The 14071-nt window shown below is 31.7% G+C and overlaps 1 protein-coding gene across 2 annotated transcripts in view; it reads left to right on the plus strand.

Annotated features, from left to right (window-relative positions):
* LOC149423778 (semaphorin-2A-like) overlaps positions 1–14071 on the plus strand; it is a 647562-nt gene that overhangs the window by 581737 nt on the left and 51754 nt on the right. The window lies entirely within an intron of this gene.

Genomic DNA, 14071 nt, shown 5'->3' on the forward strand with positions numbered 1-14071 from the left:
TTAGACCATAGCTATTTACTCTCTAGCATATAAAATGCATGTATTGTATAAGTGCTTAGGTTTTGTACGTTAAACTGTAGCTATTTACTCGCTAGTATACACTACTTACAAATACATGTATTTTATGTAAGTGCCTAGGTTTTGTACGTTAAACCGAAACTATTTACTTTCTAGCATACACTACGTACAATACATGTATTTTTAATATTTAAATTTCCCAAACAAACATCCTAGTCTTTTGCATTTCGACTGTTGTTTGGTAAAAACAAAGATAATTTTGTATTCTATTAGATTTGGGTAAAACCCCTCAAGCCACAAATTGGAAATTTTACAGGAAATGATAAGAACGAATATTTACAAATACGTAAAACTACTTAAATAATATCTTGAAGTTTATATGAAAGGGTTTTTTTATAAAATATTGCAATTCACTTAAAAATTAATTAGATAAAATATGCAATTGTTTTTTTTTCGAAATATTTTTATATTCCCGTTTTTATATTTTTATTGTATCCGCCTCAGAACAGAAAGTACCCGCCTCAGAACAGAAATCTTCTAGTGAGGCCGGTTACTTTAATGTTTGTAATTTTGATTATGTTATTGCAATAAACGCCCGGGTTACCGGCAATTAAAAAAAAAAATTCGGGGACAATTTCTTTAAAACATACAAGAAATGTAAAAATCTGTAGGATTATGTCAAATTGAAATGTAACGAGTTCCCATACAACATCTTGATAAGAACATGGACAGCGTTGTAAACTTATCTCAGCAATTGGGGGCGTCGCCACCGGTGTCAACTTTAAGCAAAATATGAAAGCGTCTTTGAAGTGATATTTCACAAAAGTTGCTCTGGGTAAAATCCAAGTAATTTATTATCAGTATTGATGTAAATCCAGCATATAATATTCTATTTCCAGCAATATTAAGTTTTTGTAATATGATGTTACTTTCGAGTGATACGTGCTCTGGAAAGCACTGTTGTCGCGAAACATTTTTAAAATGTATTATTTGAAAAATTTCTTACGTTACCACATAGGTATTTAAAAATAAATATTATTACAACATTTTACCTGAAGAATGCTATATTATACTGGCGCAGACCTGCATGTATTAAAACTGTTGAATTCGTAAAGCTGAAAGGGTTTATTATAAAAAACATCTGCATCAGGATCATTACCTTTCAAATTTCAAAAAATCAGGACCTCTGTCAAAAAATGAAACAAAATAAATACAGAATTATTCAAATGAAATAATGTTGGTACCTACTTACTTCGTCGCTTGTTTCAATCGTTCCTACAATCAACTCCAATTTTGAAAATCAAAAAAAAATATAGTTCATTCATCTATAATTTATTGAATCCGAATTATACATAAATGCAGAGATACACCACCGAAATTATTATTTTTATTTTGTTCATTTAAAACTAGTGGGTATAATGAATAATGTCTTTTATTTATAATGAAAGTTGTACTGGACACCTACGCCAGTGACATTCACTGTAAATTGCCGGTTTTCTCTCGAGGATACAACATTATCTCGAGGATTAAACAAAGACTTTATGAATGTCGTCAAATAACTGACTGATGGCTGATTGGGTCAGTTGTTTGTTGTTTCTCTATTGAGACAAACATGAACAGTTTCTACACGTGTTAATATGGAGCTATTAGTCTTATCTCTAAACGGAATTATTCATCGGAGCCTGAACGAGACAAATACATTTTTCAAATGATTTACTAAGATCCCACGGTTCGTCGTTCGAGTAATTCAACCTCAAATACAATATAGCATGTATACAGTGATAAGAATCATTGCCAAGATGAGTCATCTTTTAAATATGTGATAACAGAAAAACAATTATATTAAATCATAAAACGTTTTAGATGATAAGCCTCTGCTGTAATAATATTTTTTATTATTTTTTTTTATATATAAGTGGGTACAGTGATGTTATATAAATTACAAATGGTTACAAAATATATTTATAATCGCAATCTCACCAAAGAAACTGGTTCTTGTGCTTGGTGAGCGAGTTACACTAATTATGAGGAAAATAGAAATAATATTATGCAATTTTTATAATAGGAACAATTTAAACTTCTGGATTATCTTTATGCGTAGTTGTATATATATAGGATTCTATAACATACTAAAAATTGCACAATTAAGAGAGTAATTAGAAACTTCTAAATATAGTAGAGATTAATATATACTGATATTAAATATAAATAAATGGAAAAACAGGCAATTATTTAGTTTAATTATTTCTGAAAAGTATAACTTCAGTTTTAGTTTAAGTTTGTTGATATCCTTTAATTTCTTTATTTCAATCGGAAGGTGGTTGAAATACTTTATTCCTAAATAGGCATAGTTATTTTGCATTAGTTTGCTATTTTGATGATGTATTGATTTCTTTTTGATATGTGGATTTCAAAGTTTTTGATGATATTATATTTATAAATTTTGATAATTGCATTTTTCTTGAAGATATCCTCTATTCGGGGCACCTCGAAATCTGCAAATAGCGTTTCTGTTGGATATGTGAAGGGTTTCGTATGTAAGTAGGTTTTGTTTCTTAATACCTGTATTTAATAAAACGAAAGCTTTCACCTTATGTTTAACTAATTAATGAATTAGTCAAATATATTTTCCATATAAAAAGCAATTTCTAACTTTCTTATTTGTTTAAAGTTCTCTTCCTAAATACCTAATAAACTTTTAAATAAATCAATCTGGCATATTACGAACCCGCCCCCGCAGTCAACTTCCTATTTATATTTATTGTAGGTGCTTGGGATGTTTATTATACCTCGTTAGTTACACTGTAAAATAATATCAAATTAATTCCTCTCGGAACGTAAACCTATGTCCTTAATACAGGGCGCTAGGACCTTAAACAATATTAATCTCGATCCCAAAACAGGATTAGGGCGATGAATCTTTAAAACGGTGCAATATTAATATTATTACATTCGTCGAGCGGAGTCCTGGAGGTTATGGTTTATTATATTATGATGTAAAGTAGTTTAGTACCTACCCACATATGTACATAAATATTGTTTACTGTCCTCTCCGGAATTTTGCAAATAATAATTATTAAAAAAGTAATAATATTTAGCTTTAGAGCACATGTATGTCAGAGAACAAGAAAAACTCTTAAACTTGTGAGATTTGTACATATGGAATTTCCATGTAAACGCCAATGTTTTCGGTTCACAGTGTAATTTTCATAGTGTACTATGGAATTTCTTTATTTACCTAGATATATTTCTGCCAAAAGGATGTATACAATAAATAATAACAAAAGAGTTGCCTTGTGTACGTTTTTCATGATCCAAAAATTTGCCTAATCAAGGTTTAAATTTCCAACAAGAATCTGTGTTTACGAAATTCAAATGGGATGGAAATCTGCGATGTCAGGCGAGTGTAAATGAGACAGAACGCTGTACTGTTTGGCCAAATGGAATATTTGTTTCAATTCAAATTTTCATGGAAGGCACTTCTAGTTTTCTGCTTTATTCTATTGCAAGATGCCATTAGTTTTGTTCTAAATTTTTCACTTCGATAATTAAAAATATACTTTTCTTAAACGCTAAATCTCGGACAAAACCGGGTAGTAAAAATATATTTTACTTAAATACTGAATCACGGAAGAAACGGACAGTAAATTTAATTATTAATTGTGGATGTTATTATTAATTATTGATAACTGTGGAAATTAAGTTAATATTTATTTTTTATTTAATTTTAGTACTTCAAAGTATTTTTTTATAAGAAGATTTCCCTGTTTACGATTGCCGCTGCAAAGGGGCTGTTCAAGTATTACGTAAGCAGATTTATTACAATTATTTACCCCCTCTTCCCCCTTGTCACCAAAAGTAAGCAAAGCTCTTACCCCCCCTCCCATGCTTACGTAAAAATTGGTACCTATATGCATTTTTCTGTTAATGTATTCTGTTTTTTAAGCGAGTACCTAAACGCATTAATTATTTGTGGGAATCCCCGAATATGTATTCGGTTTGCAAACATAGACAATGTGTGGGTTGCCAATGTGTAAAAAAAAATAACTACTGCTGAGCAGTGCTGACGTAATCACTATCTCGACCCCCCCCACCCCACCATGTCATCAAAAATAAGCAAAGCAAAGACCCCCTGCCCCCCTATAGTGCTTACATAATACTTGAACGGCCCCAAAGCACAAAATATTTTTTTAGCCAAAATGTAATTTATAATTTATAAAAATGTTATCTCATCTATATGTGGGGGGGGGGGGGGAAATAACGAGCTGCCACTGACTTTCCGTACGTTGAAATATAAATGAGCTACAGCCCTTTGGATGCTTCTCCGTCATTGATCACCCTTTCGTCCGTCCGCTGGCCCCGAAGGAAAATGAGAAGTAATTGGGTGCAGTGTAAGAAAAGCACGTTATTCAGTGGATATAAATACATTAATGGTTTACAACCCAGCGCTTGCGGTAAACCCAAACTTCATTAAATATTGAAATCCGTATTGGGATTGCTTATTTAAGAATAAAATATTTTTCGTAATCTCTTAACTTTTTTTATATTGTGAAGGAATTCGAGATGCCTCCAGGCGTCCCTGTCCCGGGCTACTTCAATGATTACTTACATACTAAATACAGTTGTTTCATCCTGTCTTTAATAATTATATGTAATCTCTTTTCATACTCCAAGCAGGTCGGTTACAAGACAGTACCTACCATATTATTGTAGCAATTCTATATCAACGTCCCAATACCACACTCCTATGCGACGGATTCAACAGCTAGGAAACAAATACTACGATGTCGTTGATATATTTAGTACATCAATTTCAATATATAAGCATACCCTATTGAAGTTTTTTTCATCAAGTAGTGGAATATTTTAATAAAGGTATTTAATTTGACTTTGAACACATAATAATTTTGTAAACTGAAACAGAAAAAAATATGTTGGATTTTTTATTTTTTGTGCCTGCATGCTGTGTAGATCAAGTTCAGTGATATTTTGACTTTATATTTGTTTTTCTGCAATTGTTTTAAATAGTCGTTTCCTGCACTATTTTCGTGTATAATTTCGTAAATATATTTTATATAAATGTATGTAAAAGCCTTAATAGGCGTGCAATAAATGAAATAAATAATCAATAAATTCTACAATTTTTTGTTTAATTTAATCGTTATTTCATATTCTTTGTCTACAATAATAATTTAGATTCAAATAATACGATGGTAATCTAATATATAATTGCAATCTGTATTTGATTTTTTTAAATATCCAGTGCACTATACCATTTATAAATTCGATCAGAAACTGAAACATACTTAAATATGGAAAAAAAATTGATACAGACAAACATTCCAGGGTTACGAATAGTAGTTGAAAATATTTAAAAGAAAATCTTATGATCATCACAATAAGCGAAAAATTTCGCTTATGTCGTGACGGAGGACTTAGCCATCGAATCTTAGACGGGGAATTTAACTAACGTCGCCTGGGTGGAAACCTATTGCAATTCCAACTTAGCCACTGAAGGGTTAATACTGGACAGTAAGATGATAATTCATCTCATTCAAAACTTTTAGCCCGTTGAATACTTCAAATGTATTGTAATTAACAAATCACAAATACCAACCCATCAAATATTTTGGAATAACTTTACTTAATGATGCATGATGCAGTATTTAATGTTACTTAATGATGCATTTTGCAGTATTTAATGTTACTTAATGATGCATGATGCAGAATTTAAGGTAACTTAATGATGCATGAAGCAGTATTTAATTTTACTTAATGATGCATGATGCAGTATTTAATGTTACTAAATGATGCATTTTGCACTATTTAATCATACTTATTGATGCATGATGCAGAATTTAAGGTAACTCAATGATGCATGGTGCACTATTTAATGTTACTTAATGATGCATGATGCAGAATTTAATGTTACTTAATGATGCATGATGCAGAATTTAATGTGCATGATGCAGTATTTAATTATTCTTAATAATGTATTTTGCAGTATTTAATGTCACTTAATGATGCATGATGCAGAATTTAATGTTACTTAATGATGCACGATGCAGTATTTAATGTTACTTAATGATGCATTTTGCAGTATTTAATGTTACTTAATGATGCATGATGCAGTATTTAATGTTACTTAATGATGCGTGATGCAGTATTTAATGTTACATAATGATGCATGATGCAGTATTAAATGTTACTGAATGATGCAATTTGTCTTATATGCGATATGACGAATTTTACATCATTCATATTATGCACGGATGCTTAAATTGGCATGGTTGTTAGTTTGTAGATAGTGATCAACTTGTAAACATTATTATTTATTTGTACCATTATAGCCTTTCGGCTTTTACAATATGTAAATTGTATAGTGTAAGATATAAAATATAACATGAGAAATTATAATTTCGTAAGTAATAAAGTTCACTTACGAGCATGTAAAACAGCAAAGGATGGTAAATAACCAAGCAAGATAAGATACTGTTTAAGCAAAAAGTCCAATAGTTAAGTGCCCAATATATTATGTACTTATTTATTTAAATGAATATGTAATTAACTTAAGATAATCCATGGTACACTGAGAAAAATGAGTACGGCTTTTTTATCAAGATTCTGTTAAAAATGTCACTACATGATAATTTCCCAATAAAATATTAGTCATTCAGAATATATCTTAACACGTATTCACGCAGGTGCCCTTGTCCAAATAAATTCAATGGACGAGATGCGAAACTGTTTTTATTTTAAAGAACACGTGTTCCGACTTCATCATAACATATTCGTGCTTTACTGAAAGTTTGTTATGAAAATTTTCAAATAGTTCGCTATTGGCATCCAGTCCCATTTTTAACAGAAAACAAAAAAAATGACTAGATTTTTAATAAATTAACAATATTTATTATCGTAAAGATTTCTACGTGTATTCACAGTAATTGCAAATGGGTAGGTATGTAAAAAGTAAAGATTTTTTCATGTTGAAAAGTTGTCTATATGGGAATTACGTCAGTAATAAACAGCCCTTACGAGCGTGTAAAACAGCAAAAATTAGAAAATAGAAGTTAAAAACATGTGCAAATATGAAAGCAAACAGATTCTGTAAATAATACAATACCGCAATGAAAAAAAAAATGTATATAATATACCTACTATGTAACTTACAATAAAGATGAAGTACATAATAAATGTTTAAGGGTAGACATATTTTAGTTAAAATATATTTCAAATCGTCTACATATTACAATGAAATAATGATACGATTATTTTGAACGTGTCAAAAAATATCAGAGAAAATTAAGATTTTTTAAAAATAACAAATGAAGAATTTGTATGTAGGAACCTGTATACAATTTTGAACTATTGAAAAGAAAAATAAATTCATAATATTACAGGTTGTACGGGTTTATAAAGGCAACTAAACATAAAAATTTCAGGCCGTCTCAGAATGGGAAACCTTAGTGAGGACTGTGAAAACATTAATTTAGATAGTTTATAATATTATTATTACCATTTTAGACTAATCACAAATATTGTTATTGAACGTTTATTCAAGCTGAAAATGTGGACAGCTTATCTGGGCTGCCTATACCACAGTCAGCGCAGGACAACATACGTACAAGATAAACACGGTATGATACACCCAACAAGAACCGAGGATAGTCTGAGCACTGGCCAATACAGGGATCGCTCGCTTCCTTGTGCCTGTTTTGCGGGAACGGGAAAACCATTACCCCCACATCTCAAACTTACGGGAATGTGAAAGTTTATGACTTGGAGACTGATGTCAGAGCAGGATTTTGCAAGGCTGACTATAGCACAGGCCTGGGCGCGTAAACGTTAATAGAGCTCACATGCAATTAAAAAAAAAATTATGAAAATCTTGATATATAATAATTCAGGCTGCGTATGTATACTCGCAAAACTCGAAAATTAGTAGAAAATTACAAATTTTGTTCTTATTAGTGCCAGAAGTGTTTAGAGAGTGGTTTTAATGGTAGAAGCAGTCGGGGACGCCCGAGGACACAGAGTTGAATTAAAGTCGATGTAATGTAGTTTTTTAATAGTAACATTGTGGTAACATTAGTGAATGGTGGAAGAAGTTGGAGGCGCCTGAGAATTAGCGATAGCGAAGTATTGCGGGGTGTATTATATTTAAAGAGTTATTAACGCAAGTAAAATTAGATTGTAAAAAACATTAAATTTCGTTATTAGAGACGACCTCATTACAAAGTCAGTGCTGTGGCTAAATTAATTTCACTTTTAAAATCACTCTGTTTATTTTAATATACTGCGGTAAAACAACACAAAAATCATCAGCAACAGCGAGTATCAACACCAATCGTCGTCATTTACAAACCGTCACTGCTCGATGGCACTGACTTGATCACGTGACACTTCAAAATGTTGCTTGTCTTTATCCAAGAGTTTTTCTGCAAGCCTGGTACCTACCATCTTTATCATTTTTTTAATCTCTATTTGGAAACAGAATATAGTCAATGTTTAATTACGTTTTCTGTAACACTTTTTAATGTGAGTACAGCAACAAGTTACAACTGCTCCCAACTATCTGGGGCGAGTGATATTATGATATCCTCAATTGGGGTATGTTGTGAGGCTAAAGGTAGTAGAGAAGAGAAGGAGATGGGCAAGAGGAGAGTGGAGAAGTACCGTGATATTTAGATCTGGTCACCAAACACGATCAAAGCTATTTCAAGCAAAATTTCGATTCTGAATGATGGTTTTTCACCAAGGTATAGAAGTCCTTCACCACGTCTCTCACAATAAAAAAAAAAGATACCAGAACGATGATGTCACGTGCGACCTTTCTCTGGGACTACTTAAATGAGAGTACCATAACTCTGAAACGTGTCCAAAACATTCTGTATATTATTTTATAAGAAATAACACATTAAATTAAGAAAATGTATTTGCTCTCGGCGGGATTTAACCCTGCCACCAGTGGATTCTTAGTCGAGGATCTCAACCGCTTTATCATGAAGGTCATCTAAATCTTGAAGGAATCTCGAAAATTGTATTTTCAAAGTTTTTTGACCGTAGTTCAACCCTGGCCAAACAATTTCCCGAAGCGAACTGCAAAGGTCGTTTGTTTTCGTTTGCGGCCGCCCGCTGTGGTCCGAACCACGACTGCTGTAAATCATTCAAATATTTCTCTTGAAAGCAAAAGCCAAACAATTAAAGTGGAATTGTTTCGCACACTGCGACCGCAAACGATGGTTTGATACCCCTGCGATTGTGCCCGAGTCTGGCATGATGTGTTCGGTGCGCGGGCACCACTTTACATTGCCTGGCCGTTTTATGAAGGGACGCCAATTGATAGGGAATGTTGGCTTTCGCTTGAACCGAATTGTTTTTGTGAACTTGCAAGCTTAGCGGCATTTCGAAATTGTTTTTGGTTTTAAATGAGAATTGATTAATTTCGTAATAGATTAACTATCTGACAAGGTTAGTTTGTGCAATTTTCTCGTTAAAATCTTGTTAGAAGTTCGTTAGAAGTGTAATGATTATTCATTGTTTAACTTTCATTTGACAATGAACTTGATGACAGGACTAGTAATAAGTATTACCTTGTTTCGCCCAATTAGCCACAATATTTGATTAAATGAAAATAGTTAACCTTGTATATGCCACTATTTTAATAGAAAATAATTACATATTTCAGAACCAATGGTTCCTCCATCAGTATACAAAGTAAATAGTTCTGAAAATTAAGATTTGTAAGGCTAGACAAACAAGCATCAATAAAAATATATAATAATAGTAACGAAAGATTTTTTAAATAGTTTTGCTGAGGGATCAGTAGGATTTATAAGCTCTGTTAGGAGTTCTACCGAGCCGAACCCTGTGATATGAAAATATCTGGAGTCGGTGAATTATTTTCCCATTTGATCTCTGGTGAGTTGACGTGTTGTTCTTGTATTTTTTTTGTATTTATTTTGCTTATATAATGCACTTGCATAATTTTGATTGACTAGATGATCATTTGTAGAAAAGTGTGTTGAAGGGTTTAGTTTTTCCTATGGGGAAGATTTAACCCGGACATAAAATCTAAAATATAGAAAAATAAAAAAATAAAAATGTGGTACAAGTAAATAATTATGTATTATTGTAAAAATAATTACATTTAATAAATTAAATTAAAAATAATTTGTATTACACAGCAAAAACTGCGCAACAACCCATCCAAATTCCAATCGGGTGGGACCGATAATTATGACATCCCATTTCAGAGAAATGCGTGTATATCCGTACATGTGTACGTGATTGCCATCGATGATAGAATCCATTGTCATCGACAGCGAGACGATTTGCTGAGTTTCAGCACGATCAGATGTCGGGAAGTGGGTTTTTCAACTCCACACACAATTTCCACATCCAAAATTTGCATTAATTTATTCCCGAAAACAAAAGCGAAAATCAAATAGAAGTATTTAACAATGATGTCGCAAAGTGAATCAAATTATTGAAGATCCAATATTTAACGTTACCTTTTATTTGCAGCGGTTAAATCATTTTTATATGTTCTGATTCAAATGGAAATGTCTTTGCGAACTGAAAATAGTCACGTTGACTAAGAATGATCAAACACAAACTTATTTATTGAGGCAAACAAATACATTTTCTGTTGTATGTGATTAGATTTATTTACCTTTTAATCCAACGCCAACGGACAAATGTACCCTTTTAGAGTGGATATAAATAGATTTACAGCATGTTTTAATTGTTTTAAAAATACTCAAACAAAAAGAAATGTACGTGGGTTTTGTCAAATTAAAATAAATTACCGGACATTTCTTCTTCATCTCGTAACCTACCCGCGTTACCGAGTAATTAAAAAACCCTCTGTTGTTATTAAAAACCTTTGTCTGTTTAAATTGCCAGCCCTCCGCGTGTAAAACACTGTACTGTACGTATACAATAATTTACTGTAAATCTCCCAGCCTTTACAACCATCAGACTAATTCTTCAACAGAAGTGGAAAACCATCAATCGATTCCCGGTTTGTTGCCACCACTTACCGCCCCTGGCCGCCCCCTTGACGGTGGTACCCACTTTGAATTTGACCAAACTTACCTCTTTGATCAGTGGCGGCTCCAACTTTGTTTTAATACATTAATATATCCACAGAAATAATCCTCGATTTGACTCCCAGAAGCTTTCGGATGGGAAATTTAATCGTTATTACGGAAATAATTCGCAGTAGAATTGCCAAATTTACACGAATAATAATTATTGTTGTAGAAATTGCTTAAATATTTCCCTGGTAAAGACCTATAATTACAATGGAAATGGTTTAACCTTGTTTTGTGTCTGACCATGTTTAATTAGCCAGGTTCAAGCAAACCTTCTTTAAGGCGTAGCTTAATGCCAAATAACTATTTTGATTAATCTTTACAACGAATTAGTGTACATTATGAATACCAAAAAATATGCTTTATATAAATTGAACGTTTTCCTATCGTTTCGCTTGAGTAAAATAAAAATAAATTACTCAATAAAAAATATAAATGCAAACTACTCAAAAATTACTTTTTTTCAATAAAAATGTATGAACGCATAAAGGAAACAACTTTAAAAAAATACATTATTATAGCCTAGATTATCTGTGACAGTTTCGCTTGATTTACTTTTTCGCTTTCTTATAAAATTATTAACAAAATAAATAAAAACCAGTTTTTTGCTTGAAATCGAACGTTTCTAGACTCCGCTTGTCAAGCGATTTTAATGCCTATTACCTACGATGTAAGGTTTACCAAGAATATACACATTTTTGGATTGTACATAGCTTCCTCTCAAACCCCCCTCCCCATCCCTCCACCTCATAGTACTTTTTAGCTTCCAAAAATAAATGCATATGTCATTGTTCCAGAGTTTTTTTTAACATGAATACAGAAAGTTCGCAACTGTCACTACTAGGACAGTGGATCTATGACATCCATTAATTCCTGTATTGGAATATTTTGTGGTCAATGGGAGTGCGGGGAAGAAAATCAGAAAGAAGAATAATGAGAAGAATCTGTCTATTCAGATCTGAACGGCTCTCCTCTCCGAAGAAGTTCCACTCTAGAAGTCTCTTTACAGCGTGGAATATTTCCGCACCAGTAAAATGTTTCAGCTCTGGTTACAAGACCACATCGAGATGCTTTGAAGCTCAGATATTCTGCAGGAGACCTGTTGGGAAACCAACAAATAACAGACGGAAAGTCCCACTTTGGTGAAAGGTGGTTTAAGCTGCCAGAAACCGGGAAATGTGCAAAAGCTTTGTTTCAGTACCTACTAGCACCTGGTCCACTGTTATGGTTACGGTTTAATATTAGAATCAAGAGATAGCTTACCACTTATTTCGTAATACAAAGGAATTTAAATTAACACTTCACTCCAGCAATTTGAAACACTGTTATTCTGTAGATAAAGAATAAGTACGTAACTTCGTAACAAATATTTGAAACACTGATTCAAAACATTGACAAATTGAAAAGTTTTCAATAAAATCATTTCGTATTTTTACTCTTTCTTTACTTATATTATCATTATATAAATTGTAAAAATAGAAATGGAAAACGATAATATTTCCCCTTCAGAAAATAATTCCCCGTGTCAAAAGTTCTTTATGTATCGAGCAATTAAGAAATTTGGCGAATTACGAACGGAAATAAAATTAGAAGAAAATATAAATAGATTTAAATTGTGTTAATGAAAAAATTGTGTGAATGATTTCAAAATGATTTAAAAATATCTATAAGGAATCACGTAGATAAATGTGATTAAATTTAAAATTGGTAACTACTTATACAACACAAAAAAAATCTTAGAATATACGGAAATATATAGAATAATCACCACGAATGAATTTAATAATTAATTTGTATAAACAACATTGTTACGATTCCATGGCAACTTAAAAGTCATATAAAATAATTAAAAGTAATGGCAAACAAAATTCTCCTACAAACCTAAACTAACTTAGCCCAGTTTTTTTAACCCTTGAGGCCTCTGGCATATAGAGGTTTTCCCTTCTCAATAAAATCCAAATAAATGGAAAACTAAAAACTGTTTTTGAAAGGTGATAAAATTTTTTTTTAAATTTTATTATTAGAAATAAACATAACAAATTTAAAATATTAAAATTTTGAAATCGAAATTGCTCACCTTACGTTTTTTCGTCTGAACACTGAATTAAAATTACTGATAATTAAAAAAACACATATTTGATTAGACAAATATACTATAAACATTATTGTTTCACTGTTTTTTCGTTTCATAAAAAAAATAATTAATAAAAAAATTAACAAATTTCGTATTTTTTTCTCAATTTGTGTCCGGAACTTTTGGTTTCATAGAGGTGTACATTTAAATTATTCTGCGGTTTACTATATATATATATTTGAATATAAATCTTGGTATTTCCTCTTTCTAACCATTTAGTTTAAATTTCTAACTATGACGGAAGGGAGGCACAAAATTTTCATGAATTTTCCAAGAGTCCAACCCTGTCATAAAATTCCACAAAAACTGCAATCCTGTAGTCATTTGTAAATAGGTAAATTATTTAGTATCTTTTCTTTTATTTTATGAACTAGCTGTACACCTATGCAGATAGAGAAACAATAGAGCGTGTTGCTTTTACGTCCAACAGATGTCGCTGATCTTTAAAGAAAACATTTTTTACCTGTCACAGATGACGTCTATATAATATAGGTATATAAAAACACACGCGTATTCGAATGCAAGGTTGTTTCAAAATTTCAAAGCAATCGGTGCAGATCTTTCGGGGATTCAAGATTTTGAACAATCGAACATTTACATTTTTATTTATATAGATTTACTACAGACATGTTTCCAATATTTGCCTAATGTCTAGGATTTAATGCGAAAGTTTCCAGAATAATTCCAGAAGGTAAACTCGATTTGAACTCGACCCACAGTGAACAATACTGCTAGCTGCTACCCCTGTAGATCTAATTTAATGAGATCGATTATTTACGACTCAAAAGCGTGTAAAGACAATTTATTTTATCCCAGTAGT

This window comes from Hesperophylax consimilis, chromosome 5 (assembly GCF_061612785.1).
Source record: "Hesperophylax consimilis isolate HC1 chromosome 5, BYU_Hcon_1.0, whole genome shotgun sequence".
Lineage (NCBI taxonomy): Eukaryota > Metazoa > Arthropoda > Insecta > Trichoptera > Limnephilidae > Hesperophylax > Hesperophylax consimilis.